Consider the following 14,076-nt stretch of genomic DNA (forward strand, 5'->3'; position numbering starts at 1 on the left):
GGCGGAGGACGAAGACAAAGGGGCGCTACGGGCAACTGAGGATGTAGATGGAGGGACAGGGTCAGCGGGAGGGGAGGGGAGGCCTGCAAGGAGATGACGCTGGAATGAGGGTCAGCCGGCCAGGGCTCAGAGGCAGCACATGCAAATGCCCCGGGGCAAGACAACCTGCCACCCCAGGAACAGAGAGGAGGCTACTAGAGCCGGTGAGGAGGCTGCCAAAGGGCAAGGTCCACCCAGCTCCAGACAGGTCACTCTGAGTCCCTTGTCCTGCTTCTTGGCTCAGATGGACTCACTCCCCCCAGTGATAGAAATTGCCATACAGTATTTTTCTGGGCAGGTCACCTAACCTGTCTGAGCCTCAGTTTCCTCATTTGTAAAATGAGAGAGACGGTCGTAATACCACCTTCCAGGGCCATCATGAGGATGGGATGTGATGACACCCACAAAATACCCCAGGGCCAGCCCGTAGCAGGCATTTGACAAGCACATGCTGAACAAGTAAAGAGACTCTCCCTTTGCAGCTCGCCTTTCAACACACGTGCACACACAGATGTACACATACGCGTCCACACATGAATGTACACACCCCCACACACACAATGTAACATGCAGGCATATACATGTGCACACGTGTGTATACATACGCACACACGTGTGCACACACATGTACCTACCTGCACACATGCATGCACGCACATGTCCCTCGGACCCCACAGAAGGTCTTGCTTTCCTCCACGCTCCACCTTGACATCTCTTTCCCTCCCCCACCTGCAGCAGCTCACTGTGTCTTTAAGACCAGCACAAATGCTGGTGGCCGTCCCCTCTTCATCCCTGTGCTGTTTCCCACACCTAAAGCACAGCACACCTCAGCTCTGCCCCAGGGTCCAGGCCTCTGCCTCTCCTCCCACCCAGTCTAAAAGCTTCCCACGGACACTCCTCCCTCTCCCTCCCTCCCTCCCTCCCTCTCTCTCTCTCTCTCTCTCCCTCTCTCTCTCTCTCTGGTCTTAACACTGTGGCTGGCTGACGGTGTGGGATGATGTGTAACTGGGGACTGAGAGAGTGAACAGGCTCACAGGACTCCGTCCCCACCACAGTCAAGGGACGAGTATCTGGTAGGAGCCCGTGTTCACCATCACGCCATGCACACGGGGGAAATGCCACAGCCACAGTGTTCTTGAGGTGTTAAGATCTGGCCCAGGAGAAGCCCCACTAGAAAGTCACACAAGATGGTGCGTGATCGACGCGGCCCGCGCTTCAGAGTCCCGACATCCCTCAGGATGGGACAGCCCTGTGTCAGGTGAGTGGAGGAAGCCGGAGAGGAAAGCCTCCATTCAGGAAGGTACAGGGGAGCTGGCTGCCTCCACGGCCAGGTGGCCAGCGGCTTTCCTGAGCCCAGAAACAGAGGGCTCCACCAGCAGGGAGCGGGCACGGCCTGGGGTGCGGAGATGGCGGGGACGGCGGAGTCAGCTGGCTCTCCAGGCTGCATAGGCCAAGGGTGACCCCAAGCTGCTCCTGGTCCTCCAGCTGCACCCCACAGTGGAGCGAGGGTACCTCCAGCTCGGGAACCCCCAGCCACGAGCCCAACATATCCAGCAAACATGCAGCCTGTGTGTCTGGGAGCGCTTGATACCTCAACCTTCAAAGCAGGCCCCGGGACTGCAGCTCTGGAGGCCGAGGTGGTGGTGACCCGGCACAGACCTGTAACCAGGAGGGGAAGAGGGCAGGACGGGAAGCCCAGTGGGAACCCACTTCCTGCTGTCACTGCTGATGGGAGTACCAGGAAGCCTCCTTCAGGAGAGAAGGGAACGAAGGAAGGATGGGGGGTGAGGACACCAACCAGGCCTCCCCACCTTCCTCTTCTCAGGAGGCGCCTTGGTGCATGTTGACATGAATGGGCTGATTGCCTGGTGAGTTCACCTGCAGACGGAAACAGCACAGGTGGCCCCCGGTCTGCTCATTTCCACAGATCTTCTAGAGAGCTCTTTGTCACACAGAGTCCCAGGTGCCCGGTGGCCTAGGAGCCTGGGCCGTGGTGCCATGCCACCTGCAAAGAGAACAGCCTCAAAACAGTGAGAACCGATGACAAGAATTTGCTAAGCCCACCCCTCACGCCAGGCGTGGCTCACGTGGTGCCCTTAATCAATTAGTTATGCCATTAATTAATCAATCCTTCCTCATGGGCTTGTACAGAAGCACAGACGGAGGCTCAGAGAGGTTAGATAACTCACCCGAGGGCAGCAGAGCCAGAACTGGAGCCCAGGACAAGCTGTGAGCACCACAGTACCTGCCTCTGCAGAAGGCCTCAGGTGAGACTCCCCTTGGGTGGCTGCCCACTCAGGTGGGCCTGCGGCTCGCTGGACACTCCTGTGAAGAGGACCTGATGGTATTTTTGCCAAATCAAAAAGCCAGGACGTGGGGCTGGTGCTGGGGCTGGGCTCAGCAGTAGAGCACCCGCCTGGCACGTGCGAGGCCCTGGGTCCGATCCTCAGCACCAGATAAAAATGAATAAGTGAAATACAGGTGTTGTGTCCAACTACAACTAAAGAATATTCAAAAAGAAAGCACTCTTGGTCTCAGCACACCCTCGCCACCTCCTCTCCATCCCCCGCTACTGCTGGAAGTCACAAGGCGCCGGGGTGCACCTGGCTTCAGCGACTCTTGGTTCTGCGGTGGTCCCGTTCAGGCGGTGGGTGGAGTGGACGGCACAGAGGAGGTGAGCCCTGCCGGGGAGGCCCCACAGGATCAGCTGCCCTCCGCTCGCTGAAGAGGGAGGCGCCGGCTTCTGCTCGGCAATGACTCTATGGCGAGTGAAGAGCCATCGAGCGGCGCGAGAGGCCACTTGTAGACACGCAGTGGCTATTCCAGGGGTCAACTGTTTATTTTCTGAGCACGTGAAATGAGCGTTTAGTTCAGACACAGACTCCCTTGGTCCAAGAATGAATGAAGGGGGAAAAAATCAATCGTTGAAGTGGGGAGGGGCCAGGGAGAGTCAGGAAGGTGGGGAGGGGAGGAGAGGGAAAGATGGGGGCTAGACCAAGAGACGGGGGGAAGGAAAGGGGACCCGTGAAGGAGACAGTGGAGCGGGGTGGCGGAGGTCTGAGGGGCTCGCCGGGCCCTGGGCATCGACGAGGCCGAGGAATCACAAACTGCCGCTCACAGGCGCGGCGGCTCCCGGAGTGGATGGGAAGTGACGCTGGAACCTACAGATCGGGAAGCAGAAGGCTCCCTTGTCCTTGGACACGTGTCCCTTTCCACCGTCGTCTGTCCCCACTGTCTTGGCCTGGACAAATCACTCCAGGGGCGCCTCCTCCTACACCCACACAGTCCCCTCGAGAAGTGCAGGACGTTCCTCCCCTGGAGAGGCGAGGACATAGTACATTTTCCAAAGGACGAGCCGGGGTGCCTCTGGGTTCTGCCAAGCCATTGGAAATACCACTGTCATCATTGATAATCGATACCCGATCATGCTAAGCAAATAAGCCAATCTCAAAAATACCAAGGCCAATTTTTTTCTCTGAGATGTGGATGCTAATTCACAATAAAGGGGGGAGAGGGAGCTAGGGAGGAAGAACAGAGGTGCTCTGGATTAGGCAGAAAGGAATGGAGGGTGGGTAGGAAGGATAGTAGAATGAATCGGATATGATCACCCTATGTACACACATGATCACACACTGGTGTGATTCCAACCATGCATAACCAGAAGAATGAGAAGTTAGACCCCATGTACGCATGATGTGTCAGAGTGCATCCTACTGTCACAGATGGCCAATTAGAACAAAGAACAGATCTGAAAACAAGATAAATAAATAAATATTCCAACATCCACACAACACAGAGCATCTAATCCCAGCATCAAAATGCAGATAGGCATGAAGAGACATTTGGATTTATGACAAAAGGGACCTCATCTGGAAGCCCTCCCGGGGGGGTCTGGCAGGGCAGGTATAAAATACATGGGATGGTGCCCGCATCCCTCTGCCCATTTCTACCGAGTCGGTCCTGCAATCTTGTTTAATGAATAATAAACACAGCAAGATTTTTTTTCAAAAAGAATAATAATAACTGACATTTCTCATGCGTGCCCTCTGCCAGCCTGCGCCAGGCTCCGCCAGTTCTCCTCCAATCTGTGAGCAGGCACTATGAGTGTGCCCACTTTGAAGATGAGGAAACTGAGGCACAGAGCCACAGAAGTTCCCGGGCAATGAGAGCCAGAGCAGCGATCCAAACACGGGTGTCCAGCACAGCAGGAAGAGCCTCGAGATGACAGGTCTACACTCACAGAGCATGGTGCGGTTGCTGGAGGAGCTGCCCAGAGGGCACAGTTCTTTCCAGCGGGGCCTTTGCATCTGGGGTAGCAGGGGACTAGATGGCCACTGTAGCAGGAAAGCTCCCTTAGGTGATCTGTAAACAATGTTCCAATAAAACTTTATTTACAAAAACAGACAGCGGGCCAGCTGACTGAGGATCACGGTCTGCCAACCCCTGGGTGAGGACGTCAAAACAGAGAGGGACTACTTGTCGCTGCAGCTGACGTTGGTCAAGCTGTATGGGGCTGGGGAAAGGACACGGGACAACAGTGCTCACTGCTCTCCCGGAGGTTTGCAACCACAGGCAGACAGCGGCTCGCCCTGGCAGCCTGCCCTTCCTCCCCAAAGCGGGGCAGGCCACGCCCCCAGCCCACAGCCTGCTTCTGACCCTGGGAAACTGGGAAGGGCGCCTCAAACTGAAAGCACACCCAACTCTCAACCCAGACCCTCTTCCTCCCAAAGCCCTCAGCCATGCAGATCTGAATGAAGAGCAGCATTTTCAAGAGAGAACAGAGATGCTGAATAAGACATTCAACAGAGAAGCCCGGCGCGCACCTAAAAGTCAATGCCCCGCGTTTATTTGGGGGATGAGGCGTAGGTCTCACCTCATCTGCGCTTCCCAGGCGCCCTGCCTCATTCATGCGGGGTTCTCATTGTTTGATGATGTGGCCAGTTAAAGCAGAAGCTCGTGGAGTATCCAGGAAATGGACCCGGGCCTTGGAGACAGGGCACAGGCAGGGTGCAGGCTGGGCTGCCCGTGAACAGGAAGGAATCCTCTCCAGACACTTCCCAAGGCAGCCTCCTGCTCTCGGTGGATTTTTGTTTTTAATCTTTAAATGTTACACCGTGACATTTCTCCCATCACCAATGCTACTGTCGGTTCTGGCAAAAAATATAATAGACCCGCGCTCGTTCCTATCCCCTCTGTGCTCGAGATGATGACAGGACGGAGGTGCCTCTCCCCCAGAGGTGGTCGGCTGCTGCTCTCCGGCTGGCTGTGCAGGGATCAGGGAGGGTCCACGGGGTACTCGTTTGGGTACCTGCCTGCACTTCCTCCTGTCACCTGCAAATCCACGCACCCAAAAAGGACCCAAACGCAAGAGCCAGGCATTTTCAGATGGAAAGATTTTGTTCTTGATGCCGTCTATTCTGTCTTGGGCCCAAGAGTTTTTATTTTGTTTTTACGTATTGACGAGTGTGAAACCCCCACCCCCGCCATCGTCCCTTCTTTTCAAGCTCCCTCCCTGTGTCTTGGCCGAATTTCTGCTCTCTGGTCAAGAGTCATTTAAATGGAGACCATCTATTAACTCAGCAAATAGTTACTGACATCTGTGATCTCAGAGGCCACTTAAGGCTGCGGAGATACAGTTGTTGCTGTTAAGGTGTCCACGTTCTGGAGGGAGAAGCAAGGGAGACATTTGTACCCTGTCACCAAGAACGAAAAGGAAAACCTCTTGGGCTTTATGTCTCACGTGCTGAGCCCGGGATGGCTCTGCCACAGCAGCTGTGGACGTGAACGCAATCATGTCCACACATGAGGCGGGGGGCATCAACTTGGGGAAGCAGCCCACAGGAGTGCACAGAGTGCCAGTTCCAGGGGAGAGGTGTGCAAAGTGACTCTTAAAACATTTGGAATCATATTTTCAAAGTATCGGGTGGGGTGTGGACTTGACAATGAAGGAGCCTCTTCTGTAAAATTTTCAATAAAATGACAAGGCGTCTGTAAAGAGATTCGTCACTCTGCTGCCTGCTCCCTGAAGCTGATGGTTATATAAAAGCCCTGCTTTGAAGAAGCCAGCAAGCTCCTAAGGCAAGAGCTGTCTCCAGGTTCTGTGAAATGAACATGTCTCTTAGGTGAGGGCCTCTCCGTCTCAGAGGGGTCACCACGTCTTTGGGCTTGTTTCTTCATCTGCAAAAATGGGGACATAGTGCTCACCTCCTGGAAATTCTCATGAAGATTAAAGATAATATATGTGCAGTGTCTAGCACACAGCAGGTGCTCCATAAATGCCTGATGAACACCTGTAGTATGATCAGATTTTCCCCAACTCCAGCTCCCATCCCTGAATGGGTAAACCCGTCCATCCTGTGGAGCCCGGTTCGTGGCAGGTCCTTGGTGAGGTCCCTCCATGAACGTGCTAATTTGAAGCAATCCTTCCTCCTGTATCCGCACTCTGCCCAGCACTGAGCCTCCCCCTTAGTTCTCTATATGGTGACCTAGTCCCCAAACATCTCACACTTCCTGTACCCCATGATCCCCGGGCATGTATGACTGCTGCCTACACAATGAGATGCACACAGTAGGACTCCACGAAGGTTCTCAGGCTCGGCTCCCAACATGGGCTCCAACCTTGACCACTAGAACATTCTCCTAAGACAAACCCCTAGGGTGGTTAAAATAAGTCCACATTTTTTTTTACACCTCCACCTTCAAAAGGTGGAGTCGAATCTTTGCCGTGTACTTGGTGATTCACCTCTAACAAACGGACTGTGACAGAGGTGACCCTCTGCGGTTTCTGAGATGGCATCAGCTCAGGCATGGGGGCTCCCTTCTCTCTCTTGGATGCTCACTCTGGCGTAAGCCAGCTGCCACGTGAGGACATTCAATATGAAGGCACAGGCCTCCCACCAACAGCACAGAAGTGAGCCATCTTGAAGGCAGCTCCTCTAGCCCAGCTTTAGACCACGGCCCCCTGCAACCTCCCAAGACTCCAAGCCAGAATCCCCCAGCAAAGTTGTCCCTGAATTCCTGACCCACAGAACCTGAAAGATAATGGAGAGCTGTTGTTTAAAACTTCTAGTCTGTGGGTTATTTGTTATGCACCAATAGCTGACTAACACATCTCATGGGCACATAGTTGGAGATTTTAACCCAATTCTCAATTGTCATTGAAAAGAAGCTGCTGGGATGGGGAGCGGCTGCTGGGGAAGGCTCTCACTCACTCCTAAGGGGCTAAGGAAGAGAAATATATATACTATATAAGATATCATTCACTCCTCTTGCTATAAGATGCTTTATCTGCTTGTGGTGGCCCACACTGCAAGAGCCCTTTCGGCATCAGCCTGTGAGCAGAGCCAACACCAAGGATAGTGAGAAAGGGCCCCGCCAACCTTCAATCATCTCCGCGGGGAAGGTTCCTGCCACCACTCCAGCTCCCTGCTCCGGGTCCCTACTGCGGGGGACCACAACCACACAGCTTAGTGCCTACGGGTTTTCAGATTGTCTCAAGCATCAGCCAAGATGCCCGATTCTCAAGGCCAAACCCCTGGGCCAAACGCTCCTCTTGTTCACCCAAGCCTAGGCATCACAGTGGCGGGCAAACTGGGGGTGCCCAACGTGCACTTGTCACCATGCAATCACCAACCAATGGGAAGGGGCCAGGAAATTGTCCTCTACGTCACATCCACCTGGCTGTGGCTACACTCCTTCCCTGCCTCAGGCCTCTGCTTTCCTCCAGGTCTCCCTTCCGTCCTCCTAAAGTCTCCCCTAAAACCACCTCAAACCCCCAATTTAAGTCACTCTTCGGCTGAGCTACCATGGTGTTCTGTACTTGTTGATAAATTTACCTTTGATAAATACAGAACGAGCACCCTCCTGCTCTATGACGGCTCTTGAAAAACTCTTGGGGAATCAGCTGTGTAGGAAAAATACAGGATTTTTCAATTTCTCGATCGCCAGTGGCTCATATATAGTAGATGCTCAATAAAGGTCGGTGAAATAGATGAGTGTGTTCTTCATTCAAATGCTGCCCCATGCCTGCTGGATTCCTCTTACCACCTCTCCATAGATAGAGTCTACCTCCCCTACTCAACCGCGAGCTCCTGGGGGCAGGGAATGGATGCTTTTCACATTCCATCTCTAACACCAGCACAGGGCACAAGTCATGCTCTACTTTACAGTGATTGGTCAATATTTGCAGATAAGTTTGTGAGGACTGTGATCCATTAAGTTAAGCAACGAGCAGGTGACTGTCCCCTAATCAATGACAATCATTAGGCAATACAGAGAAACTGGTCTTGAATTAAACATTTACTATGACTAATCTCCTGGAAAAAGACAATTCAAAATCATTCTTTTTAAAAATTGTTTTGGGGGTACCTTGGCTGGTGTCATAGTCTTCTTGGAGTTAGTGACAGTTCCTGCTAACTGGCCAAAGCCTTTCTTGGTGCTTTGTATCACCAGGCTGCAGGACCGACTCGTGACTGCCGATAAGGGATGACCGAGGGCAGGCCCCCCACCAGTTCAGAACTACCAGTTAGTGTCGTGCTCAACACAGTCCCCCTTTCTCCAAAAAGAAGAAAGTGGAAGTCTTCTCCTCCCCTCGGGTTCCCACGGCCTCTGTGTACTCAGTCTCCTCCCGGCCAGCAGGCCTCAGACCTCCTGCAAACTGGCCGCTCCAGCTACAGGAGAGAGAGCAGGTCAGAGGGGGACACCGCTTCACCATCAATCAATCCTGACTCATCTCCTGCCAGAGGCGACGTCCTGCCCTCAGCGCTTGGCACCGAGCCTGACGGAGATAAGACACGCCAGACTGGGCCAGGCCAATGGCCGTTCGGGCCACCGCACTGTCTGACAGAGGCTTCCAGAGATGTTTTGCAAAAAGAGCTGCTCACGTGTCCTACGACATCAGTCATCAAAAATGCACGGTCCTTCTGCCACAGACAGTCGAACACACCCGGCTCCCGGGTGCCCACGTCCACACTGCCAGAGCTCCCACTTCTTCACTCCTCCCTCATGAAGCTAGGAGCTAAGTCCTTTCTGCCCTCTGCCAGGGTTTCCCAACCTCTGCACCACAGATCATTGCTGTGGGGACCGTCCTAGCCATAAAGGACTCTTGTAGCATCCTTGGCCCCTGCAGGATAGATACTAGTAGCACCACCCACACACACACACTCAGTGGTAAAAAGCAAAACCATCTCCAGACTTTGCCCTGGAGGGAGAGGCAGACCACACCGCCCCCAGTGGAGAACCGAGGCTGCCAGCCAAGATGGTAGCCGTAGCCAGTGATTGGTCAGGCGTGAGCATGTGACCCAGTTCTGACCAATGAGAGAGGAGAGGACGCCATCTCCAAGGCTTCTGGGAAAAGTCCTCTCACTGTTAATCAGGAAGTAAACGTCCCTCCTCTTTTTCTGGTTGCTGACAGGTGCAGATCTCAGCCTGGAACTGCAGCGCACATCTGAGAACCACCCCAGGACGCAGCCAGAGGAGAGGCTCCGGGAGAACACATCCCTGGCTGCGAGTGACATGCCCCACCCAGGGCCACCGTCCCCCAGGACTTTGATCCCTGGTGGGATCAGCTGGAGCTGGGATTTGTTAATGACAGCCCAAAGCAAAATCCACCTCACGCCTTTCCTGTCCTGATGACCACCTTTCTGTCTCCCTGCCAGGACCTCGGAAAGCCGCTGGTACTCGCACCTCCTGTCACACCACAGAAGGCAGTTTAAAGAGCCCCGATTCCGAGTCCCACCAAGGCTCAACAGCAGCTCCATGAGGCCACTCAGCCATGCCACTTGGTCTTCCCTCCGCGGTGGAGAACTGCCTCCGCTTCTGCACCCCTCTGAGGCTGTATGAGGGCCGATGAGGCAGCGCCTACGAAAACGCCTCGGGGTCTCATTCCACGTTCAGTCCCTGTCACTCTCCCCCTGGTGGCAAGTCCCCATCCACGTCACCCGACGCTGGTCCAGGAGCGTTCATCGAGTCTGGCTGTGTAGCCAGGATGGTGTAGATCAGTTCCCCAAACCTGGCTCCGTTTCCTGTGGGGGCTGAAGGGTGCTGGCCGTGGGCAGCCGTTCTGGGCACCACAGGACATTCAGCAGCCTCCCTGGTGTCTACCCACTGGGCGCCAGGAGCACCCACCCCGATCATGAGACAAAGATGTCTCCAGACCTGTCTTCATAGAAAACACGCAGAATCACTCCTGTAGAAAATGCAGATCAAACCTACTCTAAGATTTCATCTCCAGTCAGAAGGGCAGTCATGACAAACACAGACGACGATAGATGTTGGTGAGGGTGTGGGAAAAAGGCACACCCCTACACTGCTGGTGGGACTGCACACTGGTCAGTCACTATGGAAAGCAGGATGGAGATTCCTCAGCAAACTTGAAATGGGAGCACCAATTGACCCAGCTCTCCCACCCCTTGGCATATACCTAAAGGAATTAAAATCACATAGTACAGTCACACAGTTTATAGCTCAATTCACAATAACTAAACAATGGAACCAACCTAGGCGTGCTTCAATAGATGAATGGATAAAGAAAATGTGGTCTATGTATCCAGTGGAATATTACTCAGCTTTAAAGAAGAATAGCATTATGGCATTTGCCAGTAAATGGATGGAATTGGAGAATATCATGATAAGTGAAGTAAGCCAATCCCAAAAAAACAAAGGCCAAATGTTTTCTCTACTATGTGGATGCTAATTCACAATGTGGGGGTACTAGATTAGGTAGAGGGAAGTGACTGGGGAAGGGGATAGGAAAGGTGGTGGAATGAAGCCGACATGATGACTGTGTGTGTACATGTGACTGCAGGACCAATGCAACTCTGCAACATGTGCACTCAGAAAAACAAGAAAGTATACCCCATCTAGGCATGGTATATCAAAGTGCATAAATGCATCCTACTGTCATGCGTAACTAATTAAAACAAATTTGAAAATTTGGAGAAAAAAAAAGAAAATTCTGCTGTGGGTGGTGGAAATATTCATATGAAAATACTTATTCCTTGATCTCAAGAAACTCACTCATGTACACAATAACTTCCTTTTTATAGAACCATAAAGCTCCCATGACCACTACTCGGAAGCACACAGATGTAGATTCGAATGCCGGCCCCCCTGTCTGCTAGCCCGTGGGCCTGGCTGACCTCGGCTTCTTCATCCATAAGGTGGGGGTGATGAAACCCACCTCTCTGAATCTTTTTCAGATTTAAATAAAACCAATGTCAGAAAACACTGGACAAAAAGCGCGACGTCCGTTAGTCCTTAGCCGCGCTGTGCTCACTCTTGAGCTCTTGGCTCAAGGCCTGCCGCCAGGTCCCAGGAAGTAGGACCTGCTTCCTGTTGCGCCCCTTCACTTCACTCTGCGACTTTCCAGGTGCGGGTCCCATTCCAGGTACAGAGGTTGCCGGGCGCTGCCCGAGTCCACTCACATCCTCTTATTATTTGGGCCAAGACAACTGGACTTCCACCGGCCAGCACCCGCACCTCGTCAGAGAGCGACCCTGAGTATCAGACCATGCCCACCTTGGGTCACCCCGGAGGGGTCCTCCAAGGGTGACCCTTCGGTCTGCTCAGCCCTAAAGGAGCAGGCGGATGACTGCCCCAGCTCCCTCACCTGTTGGCAGGGTGATTCTCAGAAAATCCCTGCAGGGTCACTTCAGTGCCACCCTGGGCTCTGCTCAGCCACGTACCCCAGCCCGTGCCCCTGCGCGTCCCAGGTGAACCTCACGCACTCAACCTTTACTCGGAGTTTGTTTACAGGAGAAACCCACCTGAGACCCTCTCCCTTTAACGGTGGAGAGACTGGACTCCAGCGTTACAACTGCCTGTTAAAGATCTTTTGTTCCAAAACATATTAATTCTGTGGCCTTGAGAGAGTTGTAAGCCTCTGGGGTTCCGTTTTCTTTGTGTAAAAAGGAGATGATGCCACCTACCTCCCCAGGACTAGGCTGGTTAACACCTGTTAAATATGTAAAGTAGTGGACGACACGCAGCAAGCCCCACGTTGGTCAGTTCCTCCATCATCAGCCCAGGGTCCTTAGAGCTCGGAGCTGCTGCCCACGGTCTCGACTCAAGCATTGTTTAAAACTCCAATTTCCAAAAAGAGTCAAGAGCAAGAAGAAAGCTTCTCCCATTCGCCCCGAGCACAATGCAGCCTGCCGTGGTGAAGACATCCGTGGGGACATGTGGCCTGCACACGGCTGGACGCCTGCCCTGAGCCGACTGGGGAAGTCTGCCTGGATAGGTCTGCACTGGCTGAATGACCTTCCTGGGAGGGGCAGGCCAGAGACACCAGTGTCTCCCCTGGGCCCGCAGGAGTGAGCATGCCCCAGACTGCAGAGTGAGCAAGCAACGGGGGTCCCGCCAGGCAGGTGCCCGACACACCGGCCTCCTTGGTTGCTGCTGGAAGTGGTCAAACATTGCAGTTCATAAAGATTCCTCTGCCACTTCCTCTGTCCACCCCGGCTGTGGATGGTTCCGTTTCCACACTGCAGCTGGCTCGCAATGGGCTCCTTCCAGGGTCAAGGTCTACAGCCTCTTTCCTGCTGACACTGGGGACCGAGCAGGGAGAGGGACTTCCCTGGGTCCAGCCCGTCCTTCCAGCCCGAGGGAGGACGTCTGTAATGGTATCTTAACTCCCCTGAAGTTCAGAAAGACCGGGATTTTGTTTTAGTAGTGGTGGGGCAGGAATGAGGGGATCGGCTGCCTATTTTGTATTTAGACGTATTTTCAGCTCAGGCGTCGGCCACGTTCTGTATCGGGTGTGACGCTGAGCCTTTTGCCTGGCCTGACCACCCTGTGACAGTGGGCAGCACCCGTCCAGTCTGCTCCTGTCCTTATTTGTCTCCATTACACTCAGCACCTCCTGATACACTATATGATCCACTTTATTTTGTTCACCTCCCCAGAAAAAAATGAAAGCTCTGTGAGATCGGGGAATATCATGCATTTTTTTTTTTTTGTGAGTAGCATCCATCTCATTGGAAGAATCTGCTAATATTTGCCAAGTGAGTGAATCTCCCAGAATCTTTCCAATAACCCAATGGACACAGCACAATTATCATCACACCGTGCCATCCTTATTCCCACACCTTAGAGCTGGTAGGCAGGATGATGGCTCCCAAAGACGTCCACACCCTGGTGCCAGGACCTGTGAATGTGTTGCCTTACGTGGCAAATGGGACATTGCAGATGTGATTCAGGATCTTCATAAGGGGACGTTATCCTGAATCTTCTGGGGGGGGGGGGGGCGAATGTGATCATAGCATTCTTCTAAAAGAGAGGTAGGAGGCTCAGAGGAGGGAGAGTCGAAGATGCTAGGCTTCTAGCTCTGAAGGTGGAAGAAGGAGCCACGACTGAGCAGTGGATTCAGGTGGCCGGGAGAAGCTGAAAAAGACGAGGAAACAGATTCCACCCGGGAGTTCCAGAGGAACGTGGCCTGCTGTCACCAACCCTGACCGCAACATGTGAGACCCATTTTGGAATTCTGTCCTCCAAAACATGCCACTTAGATAATGAGAATGGACCAATTTAAGGCATGAAGTTTGGGGTCACTTGTTATAGCAGCAATGAGTAACTAATACACCCATCAGTCAGATGGGGGAGCCAAGACTCAGGGTCACGTGCTAGTTCCCCCAGAGTTAAGTGGGTAAGCGGGGAGGCATGAACATAGACGCAGTCCCTCCAGAGCTCTTCCCCTTATCTTCTCCAGGAAGCCACAGGCGTTAGCCAAATAAACACACGGCACGCTTAGCCCCAGGGCTGTGGCGCTGTCACAGCACGACTCCTACAATCTCTTCAGCATCTGCTCTGCACTTAGAAGGGAGCTCTTCCTCTCTGTGGAATTCCCACCTCTTAGTTCAAAGTAGACGTGAAAATACGTAGATATAAACAAGACACAGCCTCCCGTGGATCTCAGAGTCTGATGGAAAGACTGGTCATAAACCAGGAGCGATAAGACATTTGGAAGGTAAATTCCAGGGGAGCGGGAACCGCCCTTCACAAGTCCTTCCCAGGGCCGACATCACCTAGTAGGTGCTCAAT

At 53.2% G+C, this 14,076-nt stretch overlaps 1 protein-coding gene and 1 long non-coding RNA gene across 3 annotated transcripts in view; both read right to left on the reverse strand.

The window, feature by feature from the left end:
• The window catches only part of Grin2a (glutamate ionotropic receptor NMDA type subunit 2A), a 335,101-nt gene that overhangs the window by 214,690 nt on the left and 106,335 nt on the right, over positions 1-14,076 (reverse strand). The gene's annotated exons all lie outside the window — the stretch shown is intronic.
• LOC124093119 (uncharacterized) lies at positions 991-9,419 on the reverse strand. Its single transcript, XR_006851851.2, has 3 exons — positions 7,875-9,419; positions 4,913-6,216; positions 991-4,401 (listed from the first exon to the last, which is right to left on the reverse strand). It is a non-coding gene; the product is annotated as an uncharacterized LOC124093119 (long non-coding RNA).

Source organism: Marmota monax, unplaced genomic scaffold, assembly GCF_021218885.2.
Source record: "Marmota monax isolate L192 unplaced genomic scaffold, Marmota_monax_Labrador192_F-V1.1 WCK01_AAM20220418_F8-fsc00035, whole genome shotgun sequence".
Taxonomy (NCBI): Eukaryota; Metazoa; Chordata; class Mammalia; order Rodentia; family Sciuridae; genus Marmota; species Marmota monax.